This window comes from Carassius carassius, chromosome 25, assembly GCF_963082965.1.
Source record: "Carassius carassius chromosome 25, fCarCar2.1, whole genome shotgun sequence".
NCBI classification, from domain to species: domain Eukaryota; kingdom Metazoa; phylum Chordata; class Actinopteri; order Cypriniformes; family Cyprinidae; genus Carassius; species Carassius carassius.
Genome location: NC_081779.1, coordinates 22278587 through 22288863, shown reverse-complemented (window position 1 = coordinate 22288863; position 10277 = coordinate 22278587).

The following is a 10277-nucleotide window of genomic DNA, read 5'->3' as shown; positions in this document are numbered from 1 at the left end:
TGCCGCCAGTTTGTAGTGAACTACTGCTCCAGTAGTAATGAAAATATTTTGAACTTCTTTATACACCTCAATTAAACAATTTAACAATACATTAAAAAGAAGTTTACACCTGTAAGATATTACACTGTACCCACATGGGGAGATGTTTGGATGGATGATTCAGGTGAGACGTGGGAATTCTTGAATGAGCCTGACAGTGCATTATGGGTATTTTCTATCCGTTGAATGTACATTGGTTGTATGCTCGATACTGCAGTGCGTTGTGGGATAGTGCCCTATTTAAGGGTATAGGAGGTGATTTCGTACAAAGCCCTATAGAGTTTAGTTCCATCTCTAAACAAACACACCCACACAAGCTAATCAAGGTCTTCAGGATTACCAGAAAACTACAGGCAGGTGAGTCTGATCAGGTTTGGAGCAGAACTCAAGGGCCAGAGTTTGACCAGACCTGCTTAAACAGCCATCTTGGTTGCCAAAAGGCACATGATTACTATCTTGCCCCTTTTTTTAGACTTTAATTATTTTTGTCTGTCTTGGGTTGAATGTTGGTTGTTTGGTTTATCTCCCTTCATTAGCTCAGGGTTATAATGTTTCCTGCAGCCGTCCATCTCACTTCCTGTTTATCGGTCAGTGTTCTTTCTCTCTATCTCATCTCCTGCTTTGACTGACAGACTCACCCCTCTCTCTCTTTTCTCGTGTTGGTTTGTTCTAGAGACAGGCTGTGAGTCTACAGACCATGGAGATTGTTACTATGGTCACTGCAGAGAGCTCTGAACGTAATTAACCACAGTGACACAACCAGCTACATGCAGTGAATGCCACAGCACAACACATCTGACGTAGCCCTCAGAGTGAGCTGGCATGCAAATAAACAGAAGAGCTTTGTGAGTGGACATTGCCTTACTGCTTTTAAGCCGGATACTTTAACCTTGGCTTTGTAACATCCTGTGCCAGTTGTGCTCAGGGTCCTTGAAGTAACGAAACAATTTGATTTGCTGAATTGCCATGAAAGTGTGTTGCATTACCCTGGCAATATGGCTGCCAAAGTCCACTTTTCTTCTTATTGTTTCTTGAGAAGACATTATGGGTGGAGAAAAAAAGTTTACTGGCTTAAAATGGTTTTACAGTGCCGACCTTGACATCACTGATAGTCCTGCAGATCAACCATCGAGAGCAGTTCGGTCCGGTTCACTGTTCCATCACTGGCCAGTTTGGACCTGGAAATCTTTAAAACAGCAGCCCTAGACAAAGTGATTTAACAATATATTCTCCAGCTTTCAGTGTGTCTCTATTTCCCGAACTGAATGCCCCCATGTTCACTCTTGGTTTATTCATGCTTTTATTTTAAATTCAAAACAAACCTTGTATGACGGGAAGAAGGTGAAGCATCACTCGAGCCACCCTTCTTATGATGCTGCTGCTGCTGAAAGATGGGATACTCAAGGATGCCTCATGCTAAAAAGCGCTAAAGATAAACCTCTGACATCAATGTACATTTGGGATTATGTAATGAAAGTGTTATGCAATGACTTCCAGCCATGGAAGGAGAGCCCAAGTGCATGAGTTTGTGTTTTCTGTGAGGATTAGAGAGATTATTCCTCCATGTCTTCAGTCATTTAGCAGTTGTCTCTCCTTCACCCCCCCCCCACCCACCCCCCAGATAGTGCAGCTAGTCTAATGCTCTTATTTAAACAGTCACACCTGTTCAAACACCAACAAACATATGACCCCGAATGTAACATTCATATATGCACATATATATATAATAAATAGCTGTTTTGTATTTGATTAAAGCTGAATATGCTGATTTGCTGCTCAAGAAAAATGTATTAGTATCAATGTTGAGAACTGCTACTTAATATTTTTGGGGAAACTTGCAAGTTTAGGGTAAGACATTTAATTTTATAGAAATTAATATATATTTTTTTTTCATTAAGGTTGATGAATGACAGTAATGACACTTTTAATGATACAAAAGAGTTCTTTTTAAAGTGTTGAACTTTGTTCATCAAAATTAAAAATATTAATCAGCAAAAATTGTTTTTAACATAAGAAGCATTATTAGTAATTAAGCAACAAATCACCAAAGTAGAATGATTTCTGAAGGATCATGTGACACTGAAGACTGGAGTAATGATGCTGAAAATTCAGTTTTGCATCACAGGAATAAATTACATTTTAAAATATATTAAAATAGATAACAGCTATTTTAAATTGTAATGATATTTCACAATATTACTGTTTGTTACTATGTTGCTGATGAAATAAATTCAGCAATGGTGAACATAAGAGACTTCTTTCAAATACATAAAATGTCTGCCTGTGTGTGTGTGTGTGTGTGTGTGTGTGTATATACATATACATTATATATGGTAAAATGACATTGATTTATTTGGGTGTGTATTTTTCCTCAGGAACTAGAGCATGTGTTTTTGGCTGTTAATCTGTAATATCAAGAACTGTGCGGTGAATGTTGGAAGTTGTAAGAAAGCAGGAGCTGTGTGCTTTTGTGTCTCTAGAAGACCTTACATCGCTGCCAGGCGGCTCGCCTGGTGCTAGTCTTTATTTAGCACATGTCAGCAGGTGTTGCCTAGTAACAGAGGACTAACAGGTTGGGGGGAGACGAGGAGCTTCACAACCCCTCAAACCTTCAGTCTCCCCAGACCGATCACCCCTTTGTCAAACTCCAGTGGTGGCATCAAAGCCATATAAGAGAAACGAGGAGAGGATCATTTTCACAGATATTGGTGATATTCAAGGGGCCTTGGTGAAGGGATCTTTTTCAAAAAGAGTAAAGTGGATTGGGGGCTACAGAGAATTCCTCCGTTGTACACAAAGATGATAAATGACGGAGGCTTGCTATGTTTTTTTCTATGTGTGGAGTTCGGTTTCAGGCAAATCTCAAACTGACTTTCTCTTTGCATGGGGGTTTATAATGTCTGCATGATGGGTTTGCATGTCTGGTAACAAATTCATTTTATTTGTTTGTTTTTACTGAATAAATGCAGCCTTTGTTAGCAGAGACCTCGTTGAAAAACATAAAAACAAATATTGCCAATTGCCAGTGCCTTATGTATTTATTTATTGGCTTTTTTACATTAGAAAAATTATGATTGCAAGAAAAATGTCTAAATTGTTCAATACAAAGTCACAATTACCTTTTTTCATGTTTTTTTTTATGATAAAAATGTTTTAATACATATCAGAAAATTTGATGTAAAAAAATATATATTTTGATGTTTTCTCTTTCAATTCATCCAGATTTGAAATGTGAAATATTTGGCAAAACTAAGTTAAAGAGGTTATTGAATAAAAAAATATATTCAAAAGTCTGATCATTTGCAAATTAGGCTCTTTTAAAATGATAGTTCATCTATCAAAAAAAGGTGAAAATTCTGTCATCAGTTATTTACCCTCGTGTTATTCCAAATTTGTGTAACTGTGAAGCAAAAAAAGAAGTACAAATTTAGAAGAAAGTCCAATGTCCCTTATTGTTTTTCTTTGGAGAAGAACATCTTAGACATTGGGATAAATATCTTCTTTTGGTATTTTGGAGCGACATAATTGTAAATTAATGATGACAGATTTTTATTTATTTTGTACAAAAAAAGTACAAATTGATTATCACTTTTATGTTAATAAAGGGTTTTTAAATTAAATAGCTGTAATCTCCCATTTTCCCTTATAAATCACAAAGACTTTCTGATTAACATAGATACCAGTACAGTAAGTTCACAATTTCCAACTGAGCTTTCAAAAAGGCTCTAAAAATAAATTTTCCCCACATACACTGTGCCATAAAATATTTATAGTACACCACAATCTGCTACACGGCCGATAATGTCTTGAAATATTCACAATGTTGCTAGATTGCTGTCTCATCGAGAACACTGGGGGGAAAAGGTAAAGAAGAGAGAGAGACTTACATAAGACACCAACCGCAGTCTGACATGAGTGCGCAGGTTTAGACACGCGTCTCCACGGCCAACATACAGCTAGAGTCTCCTCTCCTCTCGTCTCATCTCGTTTAGTTTCGTCTCATTTCCTCTCCTGTCCTTTCCTCTTGTCTCCTCTCCTCTCGTCTCCTGTCATCTTGTCTTGTCTTGTCTCATCTCCTCTTCTCTCCTCTCATCTCCGGTCCTTTCGTCTCCTCTCGTCTCCTCTCCTGTCCTCTCATCTCCTCTTCTCTTTTCTACTCTCCTCTCCTTTCCTGTCCTCTCCTCACCTCTAGTCTCCTGTCTTCTCCTCTCGTCTCATGTCCTCTCCTCTTATCTCCTGTCCTCTCCTCTCCTCTCGTCTAGTCTCCTTTCCTCTCCTCTCATCTCATCTCGTCTCATCTCCTTCCCTCTCCTCTCGTCTCCTGTCCTCTCTTCTCATCTCCTGTTCTCTCATCTCATCCTGTCCTGTCCTCTCCTCGCCTGTCCTCTCATCTCATCTCGTTTCCTGTCCTCTCATCTCATCTTGTTTCCTGTCCTGTCCTCTCATCTCTTCTTGTCTCGTCTCCTGTCCTCTACTCTCCTCTTCTGTCCTCTCGTCTCCTCTCCGCTCCTGTCCTCTCGTCTCATCTTGTTTCCTGTCCTCTCCTTTCGTCTCCTCTTGTCTCCTCTCGTCTCCTCTCCTGTCCTCTCATCTCATCTCGTTTCCTGTCCTGTCCTCTCCTCTTGTGTCCTGTCCTCTCATCTCATCTCCTTTCCAGTCCTGTCCTCTCCTCTCATCTCCTGTCCTCTCATCTCGTCTCCTAACTCCTCTCGTCTTGTCTCGTCTCCTGTCATCTCGTCTCATCTTGTTTCCTGTCCTGTTCTCTCCTCTTGTCTCCTGTCCTCTCGTCTCCTGTCCTCTTGTCTCATCTTGTTTCCTGTCCTGTCCTCTCCTCTTGTCTCCTGTCCTCTCGTCTCGTCTCCTAACACCTCTCATCTTGTATTCTGTCCTCTCATCTCCTCTTCTGTCCTCTCCTCTCCTGTCCTTTCGTCTCCTCTCATCTCATCTTCTGTCCTCTCGTCTCCTGTTCTCTCTTCTATTCTCCTCTCCTCTCTTCTCCTGTCCTCTTCTCTTCTCTCATCCCCTCTCTTCTCCTGTCCTCTCGTCTCATCTCATCTCCTGTCCTCTTGTCTCGTCCTCTCGTCTCCTGTCCTCTACTATCCTCTCCTGTCCTCTCGTCTCATCTTGTTTCCTGTCCTGTCCTCTCGTCTAGTCTCATCTCGTCTCCTGTCCTCTCCTCTCGTCCTCTCCTCTCGTCTCCTGTCCTCTCGTCTCATCTTGTTTCCTGTCCTGTCCTGTCCTGTCCTCTCGTCTCCTGTCCTCTCGTCTCATCTCCTAACTCGTCTTGTCTTGTCTCGTCTAATGTTCTCTCCTCTCGTCTCCTGTCCTCTCCTCTCATCATGTCTCGTCTCATCTCGTCTCCTGTCCTCTCGTCTCCTGTCCTCTCCTCTCCTGTCCTCTCATCTCATCTTGTTTCCTGTCCTGTCCTCTCCTCTCGTTTCCTGTCCTCTCGTCTCATCTCCTAACTCCTCTCGTCTTGTCTTGTCTCATCTAATGTCCTCTCCTCTCGTCTAGTCTCCTGTCCTCTCCTCTCATCATGTCTCATCTCGTCTTCTGTCCTCTCGTCTCGTCTCCTGTCCTCTCCTCTCCTGTCCTCTCGTCTCATCTCATTTCCTGTCCTGTCCTCTCCTCTCCTGTCCTCTCATCTCGTCTCCTAACTCCTCTCGTCTTGTCTCGTCTCCTGTCCACTTGTCTCCTGTCCTCTCGTCTAGTCTCATCTCCTGTCCTCTCCTCTCGTCTCCTGTCCTCTCATCCTGTCCTGTCCTCTACTCTCCTCTTGTCTCCTGTCCTCTACTATTTTCTCCTCTCGTCTCATCTCGTTTCCTGTCCTGTCCTCTACTCTCCTGTCCTCTCGTCTCGTCTCCTAACTCCTCTCATCTCGTCTTGTCTCCTGTCCTGTCCTCTCCTTTCCTCTCCTCTCGTCATGTCTCGTCTCATCTCGTCTCGTCTCCTGTCCTCTCCTCTTCTCTCGTCTTGTCTCCTGTCCTCTCCTCTTCTCTCCTCTCCTCTCGTCTCCTGTCCTCTCCTCTTCTCTCCTCTCCTCTCCTCTCCTCTCTTCTCTTCTCCTCTCCTGTCCTCTCCTCTCATCGTGTCTCCTCTCCTCTCGCTGCAGTGCATGGTGACATTAGCACTCTTCATCACGGCCCTGCTGTCGATCTCTCTCCCTCTCTGCAGTCTTACACAACCACACAGCTTGATATTGTGTAGGATAGAGGTCAGGTTAAGACAATGACAAAATGCACATTCAGTTCCTACTTGTGGCTGCTGGTTGGTAACAACAGAGCAAAAGATATCACTTTACATAATTAACAAGACTGCATATCAAGCTTCTTTGGACAAAAAACTAAATAATCAGAAAATCAGAATGGAATGTATTGTGATAATTAATTGTTACATAATACTTATTTACAATTAACTTAATTGCTGTTAATTGCCAACAGCAATTAACTCTAGGTGACTTAAGGTGTTTGCATGTCATTTTCAAAAGCTGAATTATTGCTTTAGTCTAAAGTTAGGAGAAAACTGCATGTAAACTGAGCAAGGTCTTGGTTGGATTAACAATATCTATCACATCAAACTGTACTGTCAGTAGAGTTTAATTGTGCTGAACCTGGACCATTCCTTAAAGATTTTAGATTTACATGGACACTATTGCATAGGCCGCTGCAGTGCAAAAGACCGCTTCATCCAACAGCATCACTTTTACTAGATAAAGTTCTTTGATTTGAGTTGGTTTGATTACATTTGATTAAATGTATGAATGCCTTTTCCATTAATAATTTATCTTATGTCTTTGCTATGAGCAGTGATTACTCGGTGGGGGTTGCAAAGATCTTTTGCTCGGTTTCTGGAGTTTTATGAAGGCCTAATATGAATATGTATTAAAGAGTAGTGTGATTTGAAACACGCCGTGTTGCTCATAACTCCTCTCCAGCCGTGGCACAGATGTCATGGCCGAAAGGTCAGGAGGAAATCAGAATTGGGACCGTCTTTTGAGATGTGCAGCAACACTGCAAACCAAATTAGCTCCACCCAGCAGCATTCAAATGGAAATGCACCCGCTCCTTTATCTGAGCCAGCTGGGGTTTGTTGTTGTTATTTTGTCTGCTCTTTGAAGAAGTAACCTTCAGAGGGCTGGAAAATAAGGCCAGAGCTGTATTGTCTGCTACCTATCTGCTGTTTGCTGTCCAGCAATGTTTGTTTACTGCATTTTTAAAGTGAATTTCGCTATCTAGTCTGGTAGACACTGCAGTCTGGGAGTAGACCAGGGGGCGTTTAATGCTGCAGATGAAATGGTCTCTTTCTTATATTGTTAAGATGTTCTCTATCATATTGATTATCTGTTCTTATTCAAAGTAAGCCGTTTTAGCCTTTGATCGGTATAGCAGTATGCAGTAAGGCTTTTTATCTATGTTTATCTTGAACATAGACACATGGGGATAAAGAATTCTCAATGCTGGGAAGCTTTATGCAAAGTATTTAGTTGAGCTACAAACTACTCTATAGAAAAACATATTTAAAGGGGACATCGGATGACCATTTTCCACAAGTTTATATGATGTAGGGTCTTCATGAAATGTCTGTAACATACTTTGGTTAAAATTCCTCAATGGTCATGTACAACAACACCCTTAACCTTGTCTAAAACAGCTCTGTTCACAGCGAGCCATTTCAGAGAATGTCTCTTTAAATGGTAATACGCTACTCACTCACTTTAAATATTGCATGTCTAAACACATGAAATTGCCTGAATTCACCTTAAATTATTGCAGATTGCAGGAGCCTCTCTAAGCCATTTAAGAAGCGTTTGTCATATATATTACACCAAAATAAATAAATAAATACCATATAGTATTAATGTGAAAATCATAAGAATATAAAATATAAGAGATTTGCATCTGCATGATGAGAATTAAGAATTTATTTTTTTGGTGTAATATATATGACGCCGCTTCTTAAATGGCTTAGAGAGGCTCCAACCTGCAGTCTGCAATAATTTAAGGTGAATTCAGGCAATTTCATGTGTTTAGGCATGCAATATATAAAGTGAGTAGCGCATTACCATTTAAAGAGACATACATTGAAACAGCTTGCCCTGAACATTACAACCATTTATAATTTTCTCTAAAGCAAAAAATGTCATTCTCACTACACTCAGATGCTATATATTTAAATTATATTTTATATATGACAACAATGAATATTATTTATAACATATGTCTGTATAATATAATACTATGAGTACCATTCTAAAACTTATAGCTCTTGTCCTGGTTTCTGATTGGTCACTACATTGATTTAGCCATGTTAAAACCCAGGATATAGTAACAGTTGCACATATCACTGTGCAGGACCCATAGCAACTCATTATTTTTTCTATTTTTAAATAAATAAATAAACAGTTGTTATACTGTATCATAATTACTGTGACAACAAGTGAGATAAATTCTGGAAATGTGCATTTGGTCTTATTGAGGGGAATTTAGACTAGTGCACACTGCATTGATGGGGTTCTGGTGAGAAGGATGGTGTAATCTTTCACTGTAACAGGTGATCTGATATCCTCGAACCCAGTGGGCTGAACAAAACCGCATGTTCCAAACCTCAGTGACTGCAGAGAGCCTAGAGAGAGCAAGAAAGACAAACACAAAGTTGCTCCAGGGTGGAATCAGCCTACAGCCTTTATTGCACATTCCTGTTTGGTTTTGATCTGACCACATCCTGGCATGACACATTGTCTTAGTTTGACCTTTCACCCCATGAAAGCCTGAGATCACTACATATACCAGACTCCTTTCAATTCAGGTACATATATTAGATTTTTTTTTCATTTATTTTTCTTTCTCTTTTTATCATCAGTGACAATGCCTGCAACATGCTTCAAAATCTTCATTTTGGCAAACTACAAATAAATTAAAACACATTCATAGAAAAATTTGACATTTAAGGACATTAACAAAGAAAATTAGGACAAACTGAACAAACAAACAAAAATACAAAGAAGCGGCTTCTGCTCTTTTTCATTACTTTCTTGCTTTAAAAAAGAAAAGAAAAAGAAAACAAGTTAGCTAGCTAACAATCACAGACCACATGCAGATATAATACAACAGAATCATCTCACTCGTTTGGACGATTAACTCTGTTAGTTAGTTTCTGCAAACTTCTGATCTAAACTATATCACAAAATTATGCTTTAAACTGGAAAACATCCAATTTCGCGATATTTTTGACTGGTTTTAATAATAAGTCCTTGGTATAGTATCTCCTCTCGCTAAATAGGAAAACACACGACCACTTTTTAATAATGTCCAAACAAAGTCTAGAGAAGACCAAATGCACTTCAGTCATGATAAGAGATACCATCTCCAACCAGACACAGAAATCGACAATAATTTTACAATGGCTGCAGTGATGCGAACATGAATTACAACGTTCTTCAGTGATTAATGTGTATTTCATTTGGATGACAAGTGTTTTGAAGCACTGCACGCTCACCATTCATTGTACTGGATAACCTTAATATCAATAACACAAAAAGCTACATCTACTAGACAGAAATAAATATCAATAAGTGGTTAACAGTGTTGTTTCCTCTTTATCCACCTTCAAGGCATCAACATTTCTGGTTTTATCATTTATACATCAGTGTCTTCATCATTTTTTTTTGTTGTTCAAATGCCATATTAATTAGCAGCTTCTCATGTGACATTTAAAACCGTCAGTGACACAGAGTCTTTCTACTGAAAGCACAGCAGTTACACACGAGAAAACACACAAGGATATGGTGACAATGTGCATTAAGCTTTTGGCACATGCTTTTCCATGTATGAAGAAGAATATCCTGAAAATATCATATGAAACGCATCCTCACAACAAGGAAATCGGATTTTTCCCACCTTGAAGCATCATTTTTAGGGAATAATTCACTCAGAAATGAAAAATCTGTCATAGTTTTTGCACCCGAACATGTATGACTGACATTTTTCTATAAAACAAAAAATGGAGTTATTCTGAAGAATGTAATTGCTGCTCTTTTCCATATAATTAAAGCCGTCAAGCTCCAAAATGACAAAAAATGCACCATAAAAGTATAATGTTGGTTGAGTGTCACATGCACATTATTTTACACCTCTGACGAGAACATCGAGTGGCCAACAAAATCCCATAAAGGTGGGATCTTGTATTATTTCACCCTAACTCTTATTTACATTTCCACATATTCATACTTCAAAATCAAC